Here is an 11,798-nt window from a genome sequence, read left to right on the forward strand (position 1 = left end):
GGGCGCACTGGGAAAAACCTGTGTCGCACTGGTAGGGGCACTGGCTCCACGGCTGTGATACTGGTGCGCACTGCGAAGCGCTGGAAGCACTGGAATTTTCACTGGCAAGCACTGGCGAATACTGGAGCAGGCTCTGTTTCTACCAGCGCAGCGTGCACGTTATTGTAGCGTGTGCCGAGGTATGTTTCGGTGTCGTTGAATATAAAACGCTTCATTCGACGGTACGGAGAGATGCTACCCTAAGAGATATCGAGCATACGTAATTTGTGAGGCGCACTTACGTGTCGCAGCAATTATAATGCACCTATTTTGCATGTGCCCCCGCGTATACCGGCCATATTCGCATCATCCGTGTATTGCTTTTACGATTCCAAGTTGCAGTGTTTGTAAGCCTCGAGCGGCACGCCACTACTAACAGAAACAGGAAATTGTTTTTGCCGCAAAGTTGACGAAACGTAAATGAGCTCTCTCGATCGCTTCGCAAGGTTTCCCAGTGGAGACGAGAAGAAAATCTGTCGTTCGATTCCCCACAGCGCATAAATGTATGTCTGACCATGCTTATCCTTATACTTACTTCCGGTAACAGTTAGAAATGTTCCGAAGCTCAAATGCAGACTCTTCGACCATCCCAACTCAACACATCCAGAGCGGTCTTACCCAGTGCCCGGCCCAGCGAGCATTAGGCCTGTCGTGCCGGCCGCATTGGTGTATATCGGTTCGAATGCCGGCTGCGGGGGCTGCATTTCCGATGGAGGCGGAAATGTTGTAGGCCCGTGTGCTCAGATTTGGGTGCACGTTAAAGAGCCCCAGGTGGTCGAAATTTCCGGAGCCCTCCACTGGCGTCTCTCATAATCAAAAGGTGGTTTTGGGACGCTAAACCCCACATACCCCACATATCAATCATATCAATATCAGCATTGGTGTATATGTTACCGGCGCTTCTTGCTGCGTGTACACGCAATTCTAAAGTGTGATAATAGAGAGATTTAGTACTGCGTACGCTGCGTACGTGGCGGCGTTGCGTACGTAAGGATGCCACGTTCTGCGTAGTGCGCATGCGCATACCTCAACGCGCACGTATCGCATTGCGTACGCAGCTGCTACGTACGCACGCATGAGATGCGTGCGTGCGTACGTATCAGGTGATCGCGCCGCTCTCGAACAAGTTCGCGACAGCGCGAGACTTCGTTTTGCAAAAGGGCGGCATCCAAGGCAAGCACCGACCGGCTCTGTGGCTCAAAATATGGTCATAATCTGGCTATAACACTTGGATTGGCTCACATTGGCTGTCAACAACAAGTGCTGCTATTTTGTCCTACCAGATGGCGCAACACGCTTCACGCTGGTTACGTACGCGGGTACTACGGCGTACTAAAAGCCGATTAGTGGCAAACGACGCCACGTAACGCAAGGCGCTTGCGTGATGCGTACGTAGCGCCATTCCGCAGTACTAAAACTCTCTAATAACTCTAACAGTAAGTTTACACGTCCATGAACCTAAATCAACTATTTTCCTTTGAGTCGATGTTTGCACAAAAAGTGCTGACGATCGATGCGTCACGCTTTCAGCGACGCACACTGTCACCGAAAGCTGCCGGCCGCACTTAGCTGACACTTCTCTGACTGATATGTAACAACACGCAATTTCCAGTTGGTAATTTGGCACGCCTTCGTCAACTGACTCCCTGAGATACGTTTTCAGCGGATTGCATTAGTATTTCTATGGGTGTTTTTTTTTACATTGTTGGTATTGATATAACTGCATATGTACACTGGCACGCCCACTGTATACTGCTAGCGGAGGCCAGAAAAACGGCTGTCGCTCGGTATCGCCACTCCGTAAATGCATTTCTAGCAATTATTGACCTTCTACTTACTTCAGGTACAGTTTAGGTAACAGTTAGAAATGTTGCAAAGCTCAAGTGAAGAAACTTCAAGCATCGCAAATCAGCTGCTTCGAGGGCAGCCTTACCCAGTGCCACGTCCCAGCGAGGCCTATCGTGCCAGGCGCGTCAGTATACATGCTATCGGTGCTTTTTACTTTAAGTAGGCACAATTATAAAGTATAAGAATGACTGTAAAGTACAGTCTAGACATCTCTGAGCCTAAATCAACGATTTCTCCGCATGTGCGGTGCCCACACAAGGAGGGGCGACGATCGATGTGTCGTGCTTTCAGCAACGTAGGCTGTCACCGAAAGCAACCTTCTGAGCGCAGGAGCCGGTACTACTCTGACTCGTATGTAAGAACACGCAATTTTGGGTAGGTAATTTGGTACGCGTTAGTGAATTAACACACTGGCATACTTTTTCAGCAGATTGCATTAGTCATTTTTTCGGCGGTTTCTTAGTTTCAGGTATCAATATAAATATGAAATCTGGCACGCCAGATGTGTACTGCTACATCCTCTCTTGCGCGAAAAAAAAAACTACTTTATATTCACTCGTGTGTGCGGATATCTACAGAACACGATATTTTAAATCACCTGTACATGTTTTCCAGTAGCAAGTGCGAGAACCGACTATCAAAGGAAAAAACTATCGGCAGCAACAACCGACAATCTGTGGCTGCTCCTCTAGTCAATTTGAGATTTTTCATACTTCAGATGTGGATGCTTCGAAAAACTTTGCGCTCTTGCTAATATGCGCATGTCATTTGGTGCCCGGAAGCCATTAGTCACTGTCGAATGAAGACGCAATTGTTATTTGGAAAGGAATATCGCGTCAATCTTGACTGTGCGACTTATAAACATGAAGTCGAACGGCGCTTCCTTCGGATAAATAGTCATTTTACAACCCAAAATGCACCTTCTTGCGTAGCGTAGTGGGTAGTGTACTCGGTACGATATCTGAAGGTGGCGAGTTGAAATCCCGTCAGGAGGCGTTTTACTTTGTTTCGATTCTTTAATTATTCTATATTTATTGAGAATACGTGCTATTTTACTTATATATATATATATATATATATATATATATATATATATATATATATATATATATATATATATATATATATATATATATATATATATATATAAGGGAAAGAAGTGTATACCTAAGGGCTCGTTTTTCCGTGTTTTAACACAATATTAATGAGATAAAACAGACAGTAATGCCAAGGAATGTACAGGGGAAGTTAATAAAACCAATGGAATGTAAATAAAAAGAAAGAAAAGTGGATGAAAAAATTACCAACTGTGAGCAGGAACCGAACCTACGACCTTCGAATTACGCGTTCGATGCTCTAACCACTGAGCTATCACAGCGGCCCTCCCTCCATCCACTTTTTTGGGTTTATCTGTGAATTTAGAAGTAGGAGTGACAGTCAGCGCCATCTATAAGCCAAACAACGAGTGTGAAAACACTCTTATGCGCATGTTTGGCGTCACGTAGAACGTGAACTTATTATGAGCGGGCAGCTGATTAATTGTCCCTCTTATACAACCTAAACACACTAAGTCTGCCAGTACGAGACCCTCGTTCAATGAAATAAGGGAAAGAAGTGTATACCTAAGGGCTCGTTTTTCCGTGTTTTAACACGATATTAATGAGATATAACAGACAGTAATGCCAAGGAATGTACAGGGGAAGTTATTAAAACCAATGGAATGTAAATAAGAAGAAAGAAAAGTGGATGAAAAAATTACCAACTGTGAGCAGGAATCGAACCTACGACCTTCGAATTACGCGTTCGATGCTCTAACCACTGAGCTATCACAGCGGCCCTCCCTCCATCCACTTTTTAGATGCGGAAGCATTTTATACTCGCACCTTGTAGTGCGCCGTCCGCGCCGTCCGCACCGCTTCTCGAACATTCGACAGCTGACAGCGCATGCGCCGTCGCGCCGTCGCCATCTGTGCCGCGCGCGCGCTTCTCCTTCGAGAACATTCGACAGCTGACAGCGCATGCGCCGTCGCGCTGTATATATACTCAAGGTCGGCGCTCGCTCGCTCAGTTGCCGCTCGTCGGTTGGTTTGTACGGCGCGTCGACGTCCAAGGTCGCGGTGAAATGAATTCCAACGAATCCACAAACACAATGATCGACGTCCCTTCGACTAGCGCCGCCCTTTCGCATACGTGTGTACGTGTTCACTCATTTAACACCCCCTCCTACAACCACGTTAACCAATTTAGCCATCGACCCAAGTAAGTCGCAATTTAACACCCCATTTCACAACCACGTTAACCAATTTAGCCATCGACCCAAGTAAGTCGCACTTTAACACCCCGTTAACCAATTATATGCTCCGCATCCTCCTCAGTGTTCCCCCGAGGGAAGCTGCGGGCAATTTTTTTTGGGTTTATCTGTGAATTTAGAAGTAGGAGTGACAGTCAGCGCCATCTATAAGCCAAACAACGAGTGTGAAAACACTCTTATGCGCATGTTTGGCGTCACGTAGAACGTGAACTTATTATGAGCGGACAGCTGATTAATTGTCCCTCTTATACAACCTAAACACACTAAGTCGGCCAGTACGAGACCCTCGTTCAATGAAATAAGGGAAAGAAGTTTATACCTAAGGGCTCGTTTTTCCGTGTTTTAACACAATATTAATGAGATATAACAGACAGTAATGCCAAGGAATGTCTAGGGGAAGTTATTAAAACCAATGGAATGTAAATAAGAAGAAAGAAAAGTGGATGAAAAAATTACCAACTGTGAGCAGGAATCGAACCTACGACCTTCGAATTACGCGTTCGATGCTCTAACCACTGAGCTATCACAGCGGCCCTCCCTCCATCCACTTTTTTGGGTTTATCTGTGAATTTAGAAGTAGGAGTGACAGTCAGCGCCATCTATAAGCCAAACAACGAGTGTGAAAACACTCTTATGCGCATGTTTGGCGTCACGTAGCACGTGAACTTATTATGAGCGGGCAGCTGATTAATTGTCCCTCTTATACAACCTAAACACACCAAGTCTGCCAGTACGAGACCCTCGTTCAATAAAATAAGGGAAAGAAGTGTATACCTAAGGGCTCGTTTTTCCGTGTTTTAACACAATATTAATGAGATATAACAGACAGTAATGCCAAGGAATGTACAGGGGAAGTTATTAAAACCAATGGAATGTAAATAAGAAGAAAGAAAAGTGGATGAAAAAATTACCAACTGTGAGCAGGAATCGAACCTACGACCTTCGAATTACGCGTTCGATGCTCTAACCACTGAGCTTCCCCTGTACATTCCTTGGCATTACTCTCTATTATATCTCATTAATATATATATATATATATATATATATATATATATATATATATATATATATATATATATATATATATATTTATTTATTTATTTATTTATTTATTTATTTATGGCGAATGGGCACCCCCGTTTAAAACTGTGAAGTTAATTTGCGCAGACCAGTCCAGCGTTCCAGTACCTACGCTGGGAGGTGCTGGTACCAGCGCCATACTGGGCCCACAATCAGACATGGCGCTGGACGCTGGTACCCAGTGGCGCTGGCTTTGGCAATAGGGGCAGAATGGCAAGCAGATTGAAACGTGACCCACGTTTTTGACGCACTAAATGACGCACTAAACGTACTCACAGGTAAAGATGAACGAGAATAAGCGTCTCAGTTTTTACTTCGCTTTGTCTGAAAAGCGCACCTTTTTCGCAAACGGAGGCTTTACAACGATTGCAGTGATCTTTGTGCGCCTCCTAACTACAACAGAATCGTGCCAGTGCAAACCCAACACCAGCCAAGGCGTATGATCTTCCCCACCGGAAAATAAGGGCATGCGAGAGATCGTCCACTACACTCCTCTCCGCGGGCCAAAGTACGCCTGAGAGATGAGATCCGCAGCACGCTCATCGCGCCATCTCGCTGACAAAGCTGAAAACACGATAGCTCCCCCCGCATAGATGCCCACCAACAGCGGTAAGAGGGTAGATAAAATAGCTTGACGTTGTTACGTTTGGCCCGGCAGTTCGTCTTAGTAGACGCCATTGTGCGTGAGCCAGTCTGCGAGAAGGTTTTCTCTTCGATATCGGCGCCCAGACGGAAGCGAAAAGCAGGACGCTCCTCTGCAGGTGGGCCTAGCAGTTTGCTGTGGTCGGGTTACGTGGAACAAGACGGAAGCTTTGCGAACAACCCTTTGAATCGGGTTCGAACAGCGTTAGACGGTGCCACTGTGGCAGTTGATGTGTTCGGGTGTCTGCCCAGAGGACCGGAGCCAGCTAGAGTGTCGGGGAGATCGAGGAGAGGAGCCGGGAGCTGCTAACAATAACTTTTATTTACATTATTTACGGGTAGCGTGTTGCACAATGATGGGGTTTGAATCATGGAACCACTCGAGCTTCTGTGAGCTTCTCGGAGCTTGTGAGAGCTTATCGGGAGCGACTCGGCGCTCACACTTAATGTCCGGGCCTTCTCAGGGTTCCCTGCAGAAATAAACAATGTAGGCAAGGACAGTCCAATAAATTTTGCCATCTTCACCTCCGCCCCCAAAAGGGGAAGGTGAAACACCGCCTCCTTCCCAACCCACGAGAGGGGTAAGAGGCACGCCCAGTTCAGCTCATGGTGAGGGAGAATACACTGCACACCGTGCACGACACAGCAGAGCACGAAAACATTGAGTTCTAAGTGGAAATAAACTCTGCAGACCGTTGCAGTGATGAGTATGCGGCACCAGGCAGACCACGACTTGTGGAAACGGCGGTATTAGGCCCTACGGAGAACGTGGGAAATGCATCCGCAGACGGTTCTCAGTCGCTTGGCTTAATGTCCGCGGCACTCCGGCCAACAGGGAAGTACAGAGATAACCACCCTTTTTAAGCAGTTTTGACTGTAAACAGCTTTTCCTAAGTCGCCAGTCGGTCGAGTAAGTTGAAAAAGTTCTACGAGGAGATGCGGCTGCGCAGTGAAACTCAAAGTACGGCTTGCGTGTCGTTGTCACTAGTTGTTCACCTCTGGGAGCGCTTTCCCGCAATCGTCTCACGTCAAAGCGGCGCCATGTCAGGAAGGCCCATCATAACACACTTCTCATGGAATCTACCTCTCGACTCGGCTATTGTCGCCTAGGGCGCTAGGTCGCCACAAAAGTGCCAACAGTTCGGAAGCGTGGGAAGGCGTTGCTGTGGCCGTCCTCAGAAAACGAGCATCTGGGCAGCTATGTTCGAGAAAGTTCCGGAACACAGCAGAACGCAACCTTGGACTCCTGCTTACATTCATGTCAGCGGCAATCTCTCAGAAGGAGCACAACTTTCCCCCTCTACCGGGCTCTACCTCCTCGCCCTGCGATGTCTTGGAGGCGTGAGCCGCGTGCGTCTTTGTGTGGTGCACTCGTGATAACCATTGCACATTATCACTCACGTTCTTTTTCTCACGAGTGGCCCGATTTCTGCACCCTTTCCAGTGGGTGGACCACTTAGACTTCGTCACCTGATTTGTGGCAAGACTTCGTCACCTGCTTATGGCTTCACTCTGAAGCCAACAGAAATCCTGTAAATAAAAATAAAAATAAAAAGAGTGGTCACCGCCTTCTTCTGACCTCCGTGTAAGGAGACGAGGGACTATAAAAGCCGATAACTGTTTGTAAAAAACATAGAGCTTATTCAGGGCTGAATCTGAGCTGAATCTCTGCTGAATCTCTGTAGAGCTACATATTTCTCATCATGTAAATAAACATTCGTTCTCTCTCTACGAACGCGTTTCCTCACTGGTGAAGATCGGCTATGCGGACGCCAGTGGGAAGCCAGCTACCGTGAAAAAACCCGTTATACCTGCCATCATCGACCTCGGGCCCTTTACACTTTTTGTACGTTGAAGGAGGTATTTCTTGGTAACTTAATTGTTGACTCCTCGTTTTCACGTCGTTGAGGTCCCACATACGATTCCATGCACCGGAGTGTTTTTTTTTCCGGATTTTTTTCTTGAGTTTTCATATATATAGATATGTATACATATACAGCATGACATCGACGCCAACGCCAATGCCGGCGGCGAAATCCAGGCGAGAGTGTCTATATAGTTGCTATCTCAGTTAAATGGAATTGAGGAACAATAAAAAAGTCAACCAACCCCTGAAGAAGTTCCCATGTATTGAAAGCGGCATTCATCAATCACCTAACCGAATCATCTTCCGAATTATACCATCAGTCCACCATGACTCCTGCAAACTTCACAGTCTATTTTGAACATATAATGAGTTCGTACCATATTCACTCTCATTTCCTTGAAAAAGCCTTTTGTGTGCATAGCGTGATGTGTAATACCTATTTCATATAATGCATTCGGGTGTGGTTTCTTTCAGTACCCATCGATTTCCATGCTGTTCTTATATTAGACAGACGCAGCGCTCTTCCTTTTTCTTGCATGTTTCTTCGAAGTTTCAGAACAAAGAAAATTGGGAGGGACGCTATCAATTTCAGGACTTCGAGGGGCGCACCGTAAGCGGTGGGCGCAGTCCTGGTTCGAGCCTGGACGTGAAGGCAGCCGCTGTGATTCGAGAAGCCCCTACCTCCCCCCACTGCTGTGCCAAGGCCCGTACTACATATACCGCCTACCCACACGCAAAAAGTGCAGGCTGATCAGTTTCCGCCTCATAGCGCAAATCCGGGCCATTCGTCCAGGCGCCGCTGCACCGATAGAGGGCGCGTCATCCCCGATCGTAATTCGCTCTGACCGCACAAAGCCCCCTTTCCGCTGCGCCGTCATTCCCGCCTGACGCATAGGACTCGTATGAGAGTCAGCGTTGTATGTGCTTGTATGTGTGCGCATGCGCGTTTTACGGCAGTTATACCTTACTGGGGGCAAAGTGTGGGTGCACGTCGGTGTCTCGTAGAGCACCAGAGCATTCGCAAGGCTTGCGGACCTTAGATGCGATATGGCGTGTGTTTTCTTTTTTCTTTCTTTTTGTTTAGCTTCGCAGAGGTGCAGGAAGAGACAGGACAGTGGCGACTTAACTGGGAGTTTGTGCAACGGGATAGAGATGGGGAGGTAGCGAACGCCGGTTTAGGACATTTTACGAGTAGCAGGAATGACCGACATGTCGTTTCGCACTTCCCTGTCTCCGTGTGAGTCTCGAACGAGTGACTGGGAGGGGAAAGCAGCATTTCAGTATGAGACCTCAGCGTTGAAGCATTTTGGCAGATGGCGAAAGGAAGGCCGCAGAATTCCTGCTGAAAAAAAAAAGTTATTTATGACTGGATACAGTGTATTTTCTGCATTACAGTTTCGCTGAATCGTTGCGCCACGAAAATACACGAGAGAAAAAGGAAGAAGAAATGAAAAGGTTATCGAGAGACTGTTAACCAGAAGAAACAAAATAAAATGAAACGACATCGTAAAAACACGTTTTAGCCACCATTAAATGAACAATAATAAAGTTCTCTCACCATACATACCAATAAATCAAAGCAGAGAACAAAAGGTTATCAAGAACAAAATAAAAGGCTGTTATCCAGAGCAATGTAGAAGGTCATGATTCATAATCCAACGCACACTGCTTCGTTCTATCATCAGCATTTACTTAGTGCATCTGCCTTATTTTTTTAACCCACGAGTTGGAGTTGAAGGCTGACCCAGATAATGCGAGGTTTCAGCTTCACAGAAAAGAACCACTTTTAGACAGCACCAAGTGATATACTATATATATTTATTTATTTATTTAACATAACTTACAGGCTCTCGTTAGAGCATAGGGTAAGGGGGCTTACAGAAAAAAAGAAAGAAAAATTAAAACGCATACAGTTCAAATATACAAATAAATGCAACATAACAGCGACACTAATAACAGTAATAGGACAAGGAAAATACAGTCACCAAGTATATGCACCTCCATACAAATGTCTATGAAATGATGCTAGATGTAGTGAGAGAGTAGTTTCTCGCGGAACGCGTTGTTGTTAGTGACTGAAACTATCTCGTCGGGAAGACCATTCCACAGTGAGATTGCCTGTGGCAAAGCAGATAAGTTGAACGCGTGTGTTCTGCAAAAATACGCTTAAAGCTGTGCTGATTTCGCATGCGTGCCGACATGCGATCCGGTGTGTGTAGAGGGAAAGCGCATGGATTTCTGCTATTAATGTACTTGTGAAACAACACAAGGAGGGCTATCTTGCGGCGCATATCCAATGGCTGTAAACCGATCTCGCGTTTAATTTGAGATACACTGCTGTGACATTGGTAGTTCTGAGTGATGAAGCGGGCTGCTTTGTTTTGAATGGCTTCGATCATTTGTATTAAATAGTTTTGATAAGGTGACCAAACTGGTGAGGCATATTCTAACTGTGGACGTACGAATGTTAAATAGGCTATTTTGCGGACGCTCGATGTGGAGTAATGGAGATTTCGACGTAAATAACCTAGTGTTTTGGATGTCTTGGAACAAATGGAAGTTATGTGGGAAGAACATGAAAGTTTGGAGTCAATAATAACCCCTAGATATTTGTATGATGTGGTTCGAGATACTTCACTATCTTTAATTTTGTGTGAAAAAGTGGCAATCAAGGTTTTTCGGGAAACCGACATTATTTTACATTTTGAAGTGTTCAAGCTCATTAGTCGCTTATTACACCAACTGCAAACGAGGTCTCGGTCACCTTGAAGGGCCTCATGATCAGAGGGAGATGTTATGGATCGATAAATGACACATCCGTCTGCAAACAGGCGTATACGGGATGAAATGTTAGTCGGCCGATCGTTGATGAAGATTAAAAAGATTAGAGGGCCAAGGACGCTACCCTGCGGCACTCCTGAAGTGACTTCTACGATATCTGAATGAGAATCATTTGCAAATGTGAGATGTTCACGAAATGAAAGAAAATTTCGAAGCCATGATAGCGTTAAGGAGTATTATTTAAGAGAAGACAGTTTGGAAATCAGACGACAATGGGCGACATGGTCAGAGGCCTTCGAAAAATCGAGGAAAGCGCAATGTGTCTGTGTGTTCATGTCCAAGTTATTCTGTAGATCTGTCGTGAATTAAAGTAGTTGCGTATCGCAAGAGAAACCTTTCCTAAAGCCATTTTGGGTGGAACTAAAAAATTTGTTTGATTCAAGATGACTGTAAATGTGAGAAGCAATGATATGTTTAAGTAATTTACAGCTGATAGAGGTTAACGAGATGGGACGATAATTTTCAACCTGATCTTTGCATCCTGCTTTAAATATGGGAATAACTTTTGCGACTTTCCAATCCCTAGGAAGCTGACCGGTACACAAAGACTGTCTGAAAATGTGAAATAATATTTGAGAGGACGTGGGAATTGTATTTTTTAGTATCTTTGAATTGATATTATCTAGACCACTAGAAGTAGAAACTTTGAGGTTGTTGATTAGTTAGGGATGCCCTCAATGTTAATATCTACAGGTGCCATGAAAGGGTAATCAAGTTCCGGAAACTCAGGAATGCTAGAATGATCTTCCCGTGTGAAAACAGAAGAAAAAAAAATATGCTTACTGTTTTAACACTCAGCTGGAAACAGGAGCGCTGGCTTGCTTCTCATGACACTAAAGGCAGCAGAATTGGTTAAAACGCGTCCTACATGGCTTTGCCACCGAATAAAAATGACTGAACGAAGCATAGACGGCACCTATAGAGCGCTTTCGTTAAAATTGGGGCCATACATTCTCCGCCTTCTCCGCAGACCATTTTAAGTATTCGCGTGTCGTCCGTAAATATTAGCGTGAATTAACTGCAAAATTTCGGAGTAGTACGTCACTGATACTCTTCGCATGCCCGCTCTAACTAGATCAGCTTGTCCTACAAACGTAAGTACATACCTAACCGCTCACAGTCGGAAACACAGTATGAGGCTCTCCGATGAAGAATGCTCAGGTTGATGAG

The 11,798-nt window shown here is 45.4% G+C and overlaps 2 non-coding genes across 2 annotated transcripts; both read right to left on the reverse strand.

The window, feature by feature from the left end:
- Positions 1 to 3,647: 3,647 nt before the first annotated feature.
- Positions 3,648 to 3,720, reverse strand: TRNAT-CGU (transfer RNA threonine (anticodon CGU)). Its single transcript has one exon. It is a non-coding gene; the product is annotated as a tRNA-Thr (tRNA).
- A 935-nt stretch (positions 3,721 to 4,655) lies between these two features.
- TRNAT-CGU (transfer RNA threonine (anticodon CGU)) lies at positions 4,656 to 4,728 on the reverse strand. The gene has a single exon. It is a non-coding gene; the product is annotated as a tRNA-Thr (tRNA).
- Positions 4,729 to 11,798: the final 7,070 nt, after the last annotated feature.

Source organism: Rhipicephalus microplus, chromosome 1, assembly GCF_043290135.1.
Source record: "Rhipicephalus microplus isolate Deutch F79 chromosome 1, USDA_Rmic, whole genome shotgun sequence".
Classification (NCBI taxonomy): Eukaryota; Metazoa; Arthropoda; class Arachnida; order Ixodida; family Ixodidae; genus Rhipicephalus; species Rhipicephalus microplus.